This window comes from Amphiura filiformis, chromosome 1, assembly GCF_039555335.1.
Source record: "Amphiura filiformis chromosome 1, Afil_fr2py, whole genome shotgun sequence".
Taxonomy (NCBI): domain Eukaryota; kingdom Metazoa; phylum Echinodermata; class Ophiuroidea; order Amphilepidida; family Amphiuridae; genus Amphiura; species Amphiura filiformis.
Window position 1 is genome coordinate 16,846,847 of NC_092628.1, and position 13,599 is coordinate 16,860,445.

The 13,599-nt window shown below is 37.5% G+C and overlaps 1 protein-coding gene and 1 pseudogene across 1 annotated transcript in view; one reads left to right on the forward strand and one right to left on the reverse strand.

The window, feature by feature from the left end:
- LOC140161028 (uncharacterized) overlaps window positions 1–2,201 on the reverse strand; it is a 125,355-nt gene extending 123,154 nt beyond the window's left edge. Inside the window, exon 1 of the mRNA XM_072184599.1 lies at window positions 1,700–2,201. The gene's annotated coding sequence lies outside the window, so the exon portion shown is untranslated. The remainder of the gene's footprint in view (window positions 1–1,699) is intronic.
- The window catches only part of LOC140156537 (uncharacterized), a 33,228-nt pseudogene continuing 19,742 nt past the window's right edge, over window positions 114–13,599 (forward strand).

Consider the following 13,599-nt stretch of genomic DNA (forward strand, 5'->3'; position numbering starts at 1 on the left):
GCACAGCCCTAGCCCGGGTCGTCTGCGGATGTCTTTTTAAAGACAGTTCTTGGTTATTCTATTTTCCGTAACCGCTGCGCTGCAAAGACTAGAAAGCGGTAGATCTCCCTTGTGAAATTTGATCTGGATCGGAATCCATGCGTGCCAAAGGTTTATGAAACAACTGTTTTGATTGGCCATCAGTTCGATAAGATAGTGCCACTCGTGGACCAAAAACTATGCTTCGCAAAGTTAGATCAATATTTGGACGGAAAAGGGAAGATGAAGAAGGTATAATATTACTGTAATATAAAGTATTTATGTATATATAGATATTGGGGTTAATTTTAAGTATCATTTTTGGTTAAATTATGAAAATTGGAAGCTTATCTGATGCGGTTCTAATTAGCCAACCACAACACGAGTTACTGTATGCACACTCGCGTGGCTTGTAATGACCGATATTGGACTTCGCAGCTTTGTGCAGTGCTGCGCAAATTTGCGTAAGTGATTTTGTTGAAATGTAGAGTAAATGGTCCGATTTACATTGTTAAAATTTGGGTACCATATCAGTATTTTGTTATTTTATGTTACATTAAAGAACATGTTGTATTTTTTTTCGGTAAATACATGAAATACGTTAAAATTGGGACTGCATTTGAGACTTCAAAAATTTATTGTTTTTAGACCACCCGTCTGACCATGCTGACCCGTACCTACAATCAAGGAAAAAAGTCTTGGAACGCTTGCGTGTAAATAACGGAAAACTGTCACCCCCTCTCCCCCGTGCAATGTTGAGAACTGCCAATGTCTTCAGCGGTTCCCCAATGTGTTCCAACATTGCTTGATGGGGAGAGGGGAAGGGTAAATCATTGTTGTAGATGTCATGTTTCTTCCCAAACACAATACAGTACTGCTCTAAAGTCTAAGAAAATTGGCAGCGTGTCTGAGCGTGCCGCATGTGGCTTAGGTACGATATTGCCGGCTGCCCCAGCCACGATCGTGCCCCAGCCACGATAAGCACGTTTTCGTGGTACAATGATCGTGGCTCAGCCACGGGGTGCTTTTCATTGGTCCAAGTTACGCCACGCGGCAAATTTAACATGAATTTTGGTATATCAAAAAGGGTATGAGAAAATACACACCGTGTACGTTGATCGACCAATATTTGGATCGACAATATTTATATGAAGTCCGTGTTTCGATTCGGGAACTCCGTAGATTCCGCACGTTGAGAATGTCTCAACTCATCCACGGACGGACTTTCGCTTCGTTATACTAAATGATAATACTTTTTAGTATTTAAAAGCGCTAACAATTATTTGTAGAATTGTTCACATTGTGTTATATTGTATTATTGTTGGATATTCTTTTCTTTCTTTTCTGCGGGATTTGTTCTTGCCGGTGTAGACCTATTGGAATTTTAAAAAACGGCCGTCAATTTCACTCATCATGAACCCTGGTCCCCCAAAACTCGTCACTTGGAAAATCCATATAGTCAAGTGCTTAATTTTTATAGCTATCTGCAAATAAAATCCCTGTTTAATTTAATTGGGTCAAGTTCAAGTAGGGTCTATTTCAGTTTACTGCTGATATTATTATGATGCGATCGATATACTGTATAAATTGTATAATAAAATTACGTGCAAATCTTCTTTCATTTGGCCGCGCCGATCCGCGACTTCAGACTCTTGAGACCGCTTGAATGACAGCATCTTACCTTATTATCAAGTCCATTAATTTAACATATTTGCCCCGGCTTCAATAAATTATATTCCTGAAATCATTTGCTACAATGTGTAATATTTCCTTCAATTATTTGTCGTCCGTTTTTTCCCAACAAGATTCAAAATTATCCATTTTGTAAACGTCCGTGATGTTTCCATTCATATTGTTTTCGCCGTTTTAAATTCCTCTTTTTGATTTATTCCAGCATGATTCCAGTATAGGGCTTAAAGCATATCACTCCAAGTTCATTCCAATTCAAGTTTGAAATCCAGAGACCCAATCTCTAGGTCCCGGACTCCCGGCTCTAGATTTCCCCGTGCAATGTTCAAGATTATGCATGCCGATTGTGTGTTTCAACTCAAATAGAAGTTAAAACACCTGTTAAGTGTTGAACGCAAAGTGCACGAAGATTTGTACATCCAAATGATCTATTTGCCAAGTGCACCGAAGCTGGATGAGTACCCTTGGTCTTCAGCCCGGTCTTCAGTGACTAACCTCAGGCCTCAGCCCAGGATGCGCAAGCGGCCGGCAGCTCCCGGTCCAAACAACCCAGTGCACCATGCCAAGATATGATTCCGAGGACTTGCAAGACCGCACCCGGAAAGATCATCCTGCAGACTGTATTGATTTATTGAATGTTATGTTGTTGTCATTGTCATAATTTCTGCCGAAAGACCAATTATATTTATTCAAATAATAGCCAAATACAACAGTCGTACCGCGTATAAAAATATCTCTGGAATGTGGTAAATGCGGTTAAAAATATCATGCACATCGTACACACATGGACATCTGGGACATGCATGATGTATTAAGGGGCGCACCATTAAATTCTCGGGGGGGGGGGGCAAGGGGGTTTAGGTTAGGCGGAATTTTTTTTCTGATTTTTTTTTTTCGCCGCCTTCGGCAGCGAAGTATTTATTTTTCAATTTTAATTTCGTCTCACTAGTGGGCGAAGTTTTTTTCGTCTCACTAGTGGGCGAAGTTTAAAAAAAAAAAATCCCATGCCCCCCCCGAGAATCAAATGGTGCGCCCCTACACAATAATATGTCCACTCCCAGCATTTTTTATGTCATGACATTTTGCCCACCAGTGAGATGAAAACAAAAATGCCTCACTGATGAGTAAAAAATAAATAAAAATTTCCCTACCCAATTCTGTAAAAGGTATACATTAGAAAAAATACAACTTCGCCGCCGTGAAAAAAAAATTCCGCCACATTCGGATGCAAACCCCCCCTCCCCCAAATTCTGCCTGATTATAACTCCCCAGAGATAATTCCCATAAGCCCCTCCTACAATATCTAATGGTGCGTACCTTCAGCTGTAAATCAATGCTGCTGTAGCATACCGTACAAATTGTAAAAAAATTTACATGTTTTAAACACTTTAATTTTCAAAAGAATAATATTTTCAATTAAAAAAAAAATCCCTGTTTATTTTTACATCGCAATCTCCGAGTGATTTGACTTTTTGTTTATTTATACTAAGATTGGAGTGAGGGAAGGGTGGGAGAGACAAAGAGAGAATGGTATATGGTACCAAGCCACCACATCAATACCAAGCACAACCAGAATTCCATCGAGATTAAATATTGTTTGCGATAATGTTTGCGACAACCATGACAACGCCGGGGAAATCCCCAGCTCTTGCACGCATGACTGTCGTAAACTAGGTCAATGCTGCATGCATGCTAAGTTAGGGCCGTGAGAAAGTAAATGAATAACATAATTTGACCGCTGGGTGAACCCTTGGTTTAATTAATGTTCCTGTGAGCGGGGCGTGGCTATACCAATTGCTATACTGACTGGTTGGGTATGTACGTGTGATTGTGGGTGGGGGGGGTTGGTCTGGGATGGTGTGTTCCAAATATACTAGAGGGGGGTCATAATTTGTTGTACAAAATAGGGGGATAAATTTTTGATGACCTAAAATAGGGAGTCATAAATAGGGGGGGGTAAATTTTTTGATGACCTAAAATAGGGAGTCATAAGTTGACCAAACACGATGTGTTTATTTTATTCAAAAAGACTGATTTCAATACAATTTTAGCTTGTTTAGGGGGTAAGGTGTATCGGTGGTGGGGGGTCATAAAAAAAATTGTTGCCGAAATAGGGGGGGGTCACAATTTTATTGACGCCGTCTTTTTGTAAATTTGTGACCCTCTCCCTCCGAAGAAAATGCCAGCCCCCTAAATTTGCGTATGTTTTTTGTTTAACTCAAGTCCGGGATTGTAATATTGAAGTTTAATATTTTCATGCGTATTTTACATATCATTTTCTTTCTTCTTGCTGCTTTCTGTAGTAAATCTGATATGTCGCCAATAATTATGTTTCTTTAGAAAACGGGCCTAGTAACATTATTAGGAAAACATCCGGGTTTTTTTCGTAAAAAATCTGTAAACAAATTATATGATTCGCGACATTCACATTGTATAAACTGATGGGGCTTATTAAATATTTCCCATGCGCAATACGATCGGAAATTCCCACTTGTTTACACGTTTGACCCTGGGGATTTTTCGAGCGTAAGCAATTGCAAAGAAACGTGTGGGTGGTAGAATTATGTTAGGGACGCATCATTTAACTTTGGGGGTGGGGATGGGGAGGGGGCTCAAAATATGAGTCGGGCATTTTTTTGTTGGCATGTTTTGGAATGTGGGGGGGCTACAATTGACCTGAATTGTCAAGAAGTGGCTGAAAGTAGCAAAAAAAAAAAAAGAAAAAAAAAAAGGTTGCCAAAACTTGAAGTGATTATACAGCGTACAACTGCTATAATTTATATATTGTTACCATTATACTTTGTCAATATTCTTATAACTTTCTGCTTATTAACTTGATGTGTATGGAGATGTTGATTGATGAATAAATAAATTTTATATGAATATATTCCCCATGCCAACGTTGATTAGTATATTATTCAAGAATATTAAATAATACACGAGCTTGTGTTGGAAATAATCTCACTTCGATTTCAATCATAATATTGCAAAATGTCTCATATATTTCAATATTTTTTCTCATAAAATTTTCTGCTTTATATGGTCATTTGGTGTATTGTGAAGCCAACTGCACACATACAAAATGTATCATACTGGTGCTCCCTCAAAAGAACGGAATTTCCTAGTAAATTCCCAATTTTTATGATGGGTGATTGCGTAATTATGCAAGGGATGGCAGCCCTATTTTCACTTTAATAAATTTCGGGTTGGGTTGATCAACTTTTATCAATATTTACTTCAAATCATTTATTTTTTAAAGTTCAGACGCACAGATGACAGATTTATATTTTTTAAGGGAACAAACCAAAAGATTGATGACGTCCTATAAACGAAACTAGTTTCGTTTAGAGGGGGTAAAAATACTCGATTACGTTTGTACAAAAACATCGGTCTGAAGAATGTGTCATTATTATTATTACGTCAAAATTTTCAACATTTCATTATTACGTTTCTGGCAGGGAGGGAGGGGGTCGGCTGAGAAACGAAACTAGTTACGTTTATAGGACGTCATCGATCTTTTGGTTTGTTCCCTAATTGATGATCAAAACATATGTCATCAATCATTTAACATGTAGATTATCAAAGCTCCTCCCCACCCCACCGCACCGTCACTTTGGATGTTGACTTTTAATTGTGACCACATGCACACCTGTGTAGGCGCCAATTCGTCTGGTAAACATGGTACATGGTTCCACGCTCGCTCCTACCACTATTATAGGTCATCAACGGGTCAAGTATATACATGTATGCACTAGATGGGGATTTTCCTGTGTTGTCGCAACCGCCTGTCGTCGTGGTATTTTATTTGATGTTTTCTTCTCGACATGGTGATACCTCTACATCATAATTAATTGATTTAAAATCACAAATAGGTTTCCTGTCGTGAAAGTAATGGTTTGATTTTATTTCTTGAAAATGTTGCTACAATCAAGTTTTAACAAGTTGTAAAATTACAAGCGCATAATAACAGGGCTGTCAACTTTTTGGAATTGCTTGGCGTGAGACAGAGACGTACCGGGATTTGCCGACTCCAATGTTCATTTTGTACCATGATTATTTGAGCCACGGCGCTCGAGAATGTGAAAAGCGATTTTGAGGACTAAGTGTTTAAAAAAGGGGGTCATTCAGTGTAGGCTACTTAAAAAAACGGGGTCATTGGGTGTAGGGTTTGCCCAAAATAACTGAAAAATATAGGCTATGTCGGAGCTGGACTCTATATGCAATATTAATTAATGCCGCGGTCGAAATAGGGATACCCTCACGGCCGCATTGTAGAAAAAAAAATCTCAATTCTCTCGCGCTGATGTTGCAAGTACATAATTATAAATAATAAACAAATGAAACATTTACATAAAAAAGAATCATTGTAAATTGGGCCGCATCTGACCATCCCTACACCCGACTCGTGCCCACAGTAAACGCATATGCCATAACATCTTGTAGGCCTACATCGACTCAGTTTCACGTGCATGAGCGCTAAAGTTAGAAATTTAGATTTTGCGCTCAACTTTACTTCTGCATGCATATTATTTATAATAATCAATTAGTTCATAATTAGAACGATAATCATGGTAAATTGGGGTCCGCCTATGACCATCCCTACACCCGGCTCATGACCACAGTATGGTAACGCATATACCTAGACATCTTGTAGGCTACATCGACTCGGTTTCACGTGCATGAGCGCTAAAGTTAAAAATTTAGATTTTGCGCTCAACTTAACGTCTGGAGGCATATATTGATATTATTAATTTGTTCATAATTAGAACGATAATCATGGTAAATTGGTGCCGCCTATGACCATCCCTACACCCGACTCATGCCCACAGTAACCCATATACCTAAACATCTTGTACATCGACTCAGTTTCACGTGCATGAGCGCTAAAGTTAGAAATTTAGATTTTGCGCTCAACTTTACTTCTGCAGGCATATTATTTATAATAATCAATTTGTTCATAATTAGAACGATAAATCATGGTAAATTGGTGCCGCCTCTGGCCATCCCTGCACCCGACTCATGCCCACAGTAACCCATATACCATAACATCTTGTACATCAACTCAGTTTCACGTGCATGAGCGCTAAAGTTAAAAATTTAGATTTTGCGCTCAACTTTAAAGTTCTGCAGGCATATTATTTATAATAATCAATTTGTTCATAGACTAATTTAGAATGATTTGATCGTTGCTATCAGATAAACACGACATATATGTACATCTAAAACATGAACAACATTTTAATGAGAAAGACACGAAGTGCCCCCCCCCCATAGTTTAATGGTGCATCCCCAAAACCAGCTGTCTCACATCCAATACCATGGCAACGGTTGATGTTATCTCAGGAATGTTGTCAACATAACATACAGTATGCATCCAGTTTTAACCACGTGGCTGATGTCTGGCACAACAATAAGGATAGACGTTCACCTAATTATCATATTGGGTTTTTTCTGGTTTTTTTTTAATAATGTCAATATGATTTTGTTCATGGTGGATTATTATTGGCTCAGACTTGGAGGAGGGAGACAGCAAGCGAGTTTTCATTTTTCACCAATATTATTAAAAGAAACACTGCATTGCTATGATCGCCAAAACTAAATGTGTTTGAAACTCGCCACAAACTGGTCTTAATAATAATCTTGTCTTGATCCATGCATGCATACATGTTAAATCTTGAACATGATGGGAAACAAGCTTGGGTCCCCGCTTCGGTCTTTCGAACTTGGAAGATATACCTGGAATAGATTAGAAAAAGGAATTAAAATCGGCAACAATACAGCGATAGATCATTATGGAAATGGAACGGAAAACCAACAAATAGGCCTATTATTAAGCTACCAGTGTAGGCCTATACTTTTTTCGAAAATTGATTTCAGGGAATTTATCTATCATCCAAAAAATGATGGCTCGATGAAAAGGTAAGTGCATGACGATGATGAAACAAACAATCTCCTGCAGTGTTTATGATTCAGGATTCACGGTGGAAACTTAAAAATAAACCGACATCTCATATGATTCCTATAAAACGGGATGGCTTTTTTTAACGTGATGATGGAAAATGTCCGATGCATGCACGGGGAGCCGTCGCCGCAGCGGTTCGGACATTTTCAGCCGATCAACTCAAACATTCAGTTCTCTTCCTTGCAAATTTATTAATATTGTTATTATAACAATATTAATCCTAAATAGCAAGGAAGAGAATTCGAATCCTAATTACTGTATCCTTTTTTGATAGACATTCGTGCAGTACGGTAATGTTTGTATGAACAAATGGCCTTCCGACTTTGATCTTTGCGTTCATAATAAACAGTGATAAAACATGCTCACACACCGTGTCTCGTACGTACGCATGATAAGGGTTAAAAGGACAAAATATTCATCGGCCGTGGTTTTAATGTTTGCTATATAAAATGCGTAAAGGTCCATGATATGACGAGACTTGTTCTTCAATGGGTTCCACGATTCGTTCATCATAACTTTGCAACGATTATTATTATTTTTGACATGATGCAAAGCCTTTTTATGCGGTAGGCCGACTCGCAGTTCTTTGAGTTTGGTGAAAGATTAATCAGGCATTCAGCACCGTACCGTTATAGCGAATACCATGTTAGTTTAAGATGCCGTTTTTCGCGGCTGTTTTCGGGCGTTCGGAGTTCATTTCTCAGCTCAACGACAGCGGTATATTATCGTGTCTCGGGACACGCTGCGTGGCTCAGGCAGCGTGGCTAAGCCACGATCGTTTTTTTAAACTGCAAAGTAGGCGCGAGTCTCGGGCACGCAGTTTTGTGTTCGTGGCAATCGTGGTCTGAACCACGATCGTGTCTTGCGTGGAAATTTTCTTAGACTTTAGAGCAGTACTGTATAGGTCATTTCCATGAACATAAGAAATTCTGCACGGAATTTCGACAGAGTGTGCCAAGCGTTCCAAGGACTTTTTTCCTTGATTGTAGTCACGATTATGCACTTTCAGTTTCCCACGCGTTTGAACGGGAAAATACAGTTGGTACCACATTTATATACATTGATGAAATTTTAAAGATTTTTTTTCAAGTTTCTAACCGGCGCAAATCGTTAAGTGTGTATTTCCCATTGACATCCAAAATGGCGTAAGCCAGTCCTCAATATACATAGTTATAATATTTACAGTATTTTCTTGGCCAAACTGGAACATGTGCGTTGCGTCCTTGTAGCGTATTAAGCGTGTACGCAATGTAAGTAGCGCTGTATGCTTTCTTCTGTACCACGCTATATTCGCGTGTGTTTATCGCGGAGCCACTAGCGTTTATAGTGTTCCAGTTTGGCCAAGAAATTACTGTAAATATTTATAGTGTACGGCGTATATGGTCGCATGTCACGAATTGGTCATCCTTTGTGTAACATGATGTAAAATGAGAAAAATATCACCAATTTTGATTCAATTCAACACAACTTTTAATGAATACATTTTAGACCATTATAAGTATATATTTCTGGAAAGCTTATATTACAAGGATGCCAAATCAACAAAGTACAACATCATTTACAGGGTGGGTAAGAAATATACAGGGTGGAACAACAACAAAATTAACATTTTCTTGTCATGACAAACTCCCAAATTTTCCTTTTCTGAAAGCTATGTAGCTCAAAATAAATATGCATTCAGAAAGTCTTTGCATGGGTCCTTCAAACAAATTAGAAAGAAAAAGTTGGGTATCCCTTGCATTAAACATACAGAGGTGGTCAAAATTGTAAAAAAAAATTTACAATTTTATGACATTTATCAATCAAAACTTTTTTCCTCAATTTCTGGCACTAAAACTAATAGCAAAATTGAATTCCTCATCAAATTTCCTTAAAAATAGGTGTATTTTTGAATAAGCAGGGTGACTTGGGCAAGAGATAGACCATTTAGAAATGTCGGAGCATAATAATGCACACTTTGCACAGTAACATATAGGGAAAAATGTCTTAATTAGCATTTAATTAGCTAATTTATTAGTTACATCTTTTGTTACAGTTGATCTACTATGAAGTAGATCTACAATCCAGGATGATATATGTGCAATTTGAGGTCCATGCTAGTTGTACTTTTTAAGATACAAAGGTTTGAAGTTTGCCATATTTTCATAATTTTGTGTATAACCCTATGGGGCTCCCCCGACCCGGCTCCCCCGACCCGGCTGCTCCATTGATACATCTTTACATATTGAGGTATAAATCTCAAAGTTGTTGTCCAATTGACTTGGGAGTTTTTGTATTTGAAAAAGAACATAATTATCTACAAAATGACACCAAACTTCCTACAATAGGTATTATACTTTTAGAATAAACCTAACTTGAAGTGTGACAAAAGCGTTTTCATGTTACGGCTGCTCCATTTTTGGGTGACCTATTTGTGACATGCGACCATATATAGGACTGGCAAGCGAGTCTACCCGTACCCGAGCTATGTATATGGTTAAAATTACGTATTTATCAAATTAAACTTTTGCATCGAGGTTAAACATGTTTTAACTTAGCTTAGCTCTACACAAACATACCTTTTATTTCGTCGAACAAGGCAAGCTTTATTTTGTTCCAAAATCCATGTTTTTTATTATCACGATTTTTGAAGTAAAAGATTGACTTTTGTCTGAGCTGAAATTCCTGAATCATGAATGCAAAACCGGTGACAGTGTCAATGCAAACTCCAAAACTTTCGCTTAGCAGTAGCATGGTAGCACGAGCGCTTGATGAACGCTCGTTTTGACGGTGATTTATGCTCGCGTATCAAGCATTTTCAAGCGTGTTTGACAGTTTTTTACTGCTAGACGCAATTTTTCTTAAAAAAATTCCCACATTTCACAACTTCTGCCACTTTTCACTCATCTGATCATCTTTTTATGTGACGGGAGTGATGCTGCTTTATGAACTTAAATGAAGGTATGTTTCTTGCTTCTCCGATAATTTTTTTATTGTTTTTTGAGACGAAAACTTCCTAGCAAAATAGCCGTTTTCACTTGTTTTCAAAAAGTTGTTTCGACCTTGTTTTTTACACCATAATTTGTCTCGAATTTATCGAAGCCAGCCCATGTCTTGTCTTGTTAATGTTGAAATTTGGATGAAAGTTATTTCAATGAGTCAACTGTATGTTCTGAGCAAGATTTGCCTATTTTGGACAGTCTAAAATTTTGCTGAAGTGTTATTTGAGCAACATTTTTCGTGATCGGCCGTCATGCTTCAGTAAATCCGACTAGATTTTGAATGCAATAAAAATGGTCTCTAGCCTAGAATGTGAAGCTATCGGTGAGCAAATAATTGGCTAGACTTCTCGAGCAAAACTAATCCCATAATTTTGCAGCTCAAATACAAAGGATATCACATATCAGTTGGCAATCTTAATGTTAATGTTATGCAATCAAGTTTACAACACTGTCAGTCTTACAAAGCAGAAAGTCACTAAGTCATGCCATTCAAGTACCAATATTAATTACCTCAAGTGGCCTGCTGCAATGACCAGAAATGCATTGTGACGTGTGATTTTCATGTTATTTTGTTATAAAATAACGAAACCATGTCTTCCTTGATTTTGATATGAAATTGAGCAAATAGACATACTGGTACTCGGCAGTGGGGTTTGACTCCCACCCTTTTTATTTTACCCCCACCCTTTTTATTGAGGCACCCTTTATACTGAAAATTCCTGACCCCCACGCTTTTTACTGAGGCACCCTTTATACTGAAAATTCTTGACCCCCACCACTTTTTGCTTTTTCCGCTATTTGTAAACATTGACAAAGTCGCACTCAATTTGGTTCAAAGTACTCAAATACGCTGAATTCTGCACCTATTTCACACGTGCGAGTCAGATGTTTTTCTCACATTAAATTGATACATTACAAATATGTGTACATTGATGCAAATTATATGTGAAAAACTACTACTGTACTGTATGATAAGCATTTTAATGAATAACTGTACTTTTATGGCGTTCAAATGTTGTTCTTGTCATGAACCTTGACGTGTGCTGTGTTCAGCGACTATATCCTACTTCTTCCGTGCTGCTTCGCTCAATCAATTATGCATGATTAATGACGTCACTCATGTACGACCAATGTAAAGAAAAATAACACGTCATGGAAAATTGGACATTTGCATATGACTTATGTGTTTTGGCAGGGCTTCCGGGGAGGATACATTGCGCTGGACACTCGTACTGCATCAAATGGAATTTCTATCTTGCGACATGGTGTGCGAGTTTTGGTGATTTTTCTTGGAACTATGATTATTTTATCATTTAATAAAAATATACTGTAAGTTGGAAAAAGCCCCACGCTTTTTATTTTAATCCCACGCTTTATATCATTCCACGCTTTTTACCCAAAAAGTTTAAACCCCCACGCTTTCACCAATTTTCAGAATTTCGAACCGGCAGTCTGGCACGCATTAAAAAGCGTGGACTGCCGAGTGTGATAGAATTCGATGTCTTGTCAATTTGGAGTTATTAAGGCCAGTGTAATGGGAGAGAACATGGACCTTTTCGAGCATCATTATTTCTTAATTGTATGTCCAAAGTATATAAAACTCTACATATTTGGAAAGGAAATGAGCCAAGGAATCTCATGGTGACGTCAGATTTGTTCAAAAATCTCGAGTTTTTGAAAAAATCACAAAAATTCACTTTTTACCCAAATTTTTTTGTGACAACTTAGAAAAAAATCTGTTAGGAGTAAAAAAAAATCAGTGAGCTTTTCATCAAGAAGAGATATGAACTTAGGGAAGGTTTTTTTATTTTTTTGAAATTCGTCCTTTTTTTTTTCGAAATATTGAAAAAACATGTGAAAATTTTTTTTTGTCACTCTATTAAGCTAAAAATTGCACGTAATGGTGTATATTTTTGTTTGAAACAAATATTTTGAAAAAATGAGAAAACCTTCCCTAGACTTTGATGTACTCTAAACGATAGTGCAAAAAGTTTACCTTTTGCTTGCATGATATTTTTCGAGTTATCTTGTCACAAAAATCGTGCAATATTGTCAAAAGTGAACTCTTACAAATGTAGAAATCGATGTTTTAGTAAAAAAATGTCAAAATTATGCAAAAAACGTCCTTATATTTTAAAACGGTAAGACTTTCACGCTTGTAAAAGCTGTATCTGGTGCATGGTCTAAATATGCATCTTTTTGCACCAATGAATCTGTAATGTCTGCTTTCAGTGCGCCAAAATTCAAAATAATTAAAAAATCTAAGTGGCATTTTGACTGCAAATTTTTGTTTTGTTTACACCACATTTGCTGGCGTTAACAACATACTGAATGCGCCTTGACTGCATTGGACATACGCACAGAGTTGCGCCGCGTCACACGAATCGCTTGCGTAATCACAATATTACGCATTCGCATTTATGACTCATTATTTCCCGCCAATTTACTAAGCTGTCTTGAGCCATGTGACTTTTTAGAGTTGAAAAGAGTGAAATAAATCAAACAAAAATATGAGTAAATATTTTATCAGTTTCAAGTGAAAGAATACATCTTAGTGTTGATAAATATCAAGAAATCTCAAATTTGGGCGTGGACGAATGTGTCTTCCATTACTCTGGCCTTAAGGGCAACTAAAATGATATAGGTAAGTTTTATTTGTTGGGAATCTGTATTGACTGTTCTGAGGGAATTAATGCAATGTAAACAAACCCACCCATGACTGATCATGTGGACATTGTGTAGTGCTTTTCAGTACCCTGTTAATATCCATGGGTGACTGTAGGAACCCATGGATTCGATCCATGTACTATTGTTAGGACGCAATAAAATTATAAACCCTTACTTATTGCGTTCGACAAGAATATCACAGACGCACAAAAAATTGATCAAATTTATTGACAGGGTACAAAACAAATTCGATCATTTCATTTCAGACAAAATGTCAAAATA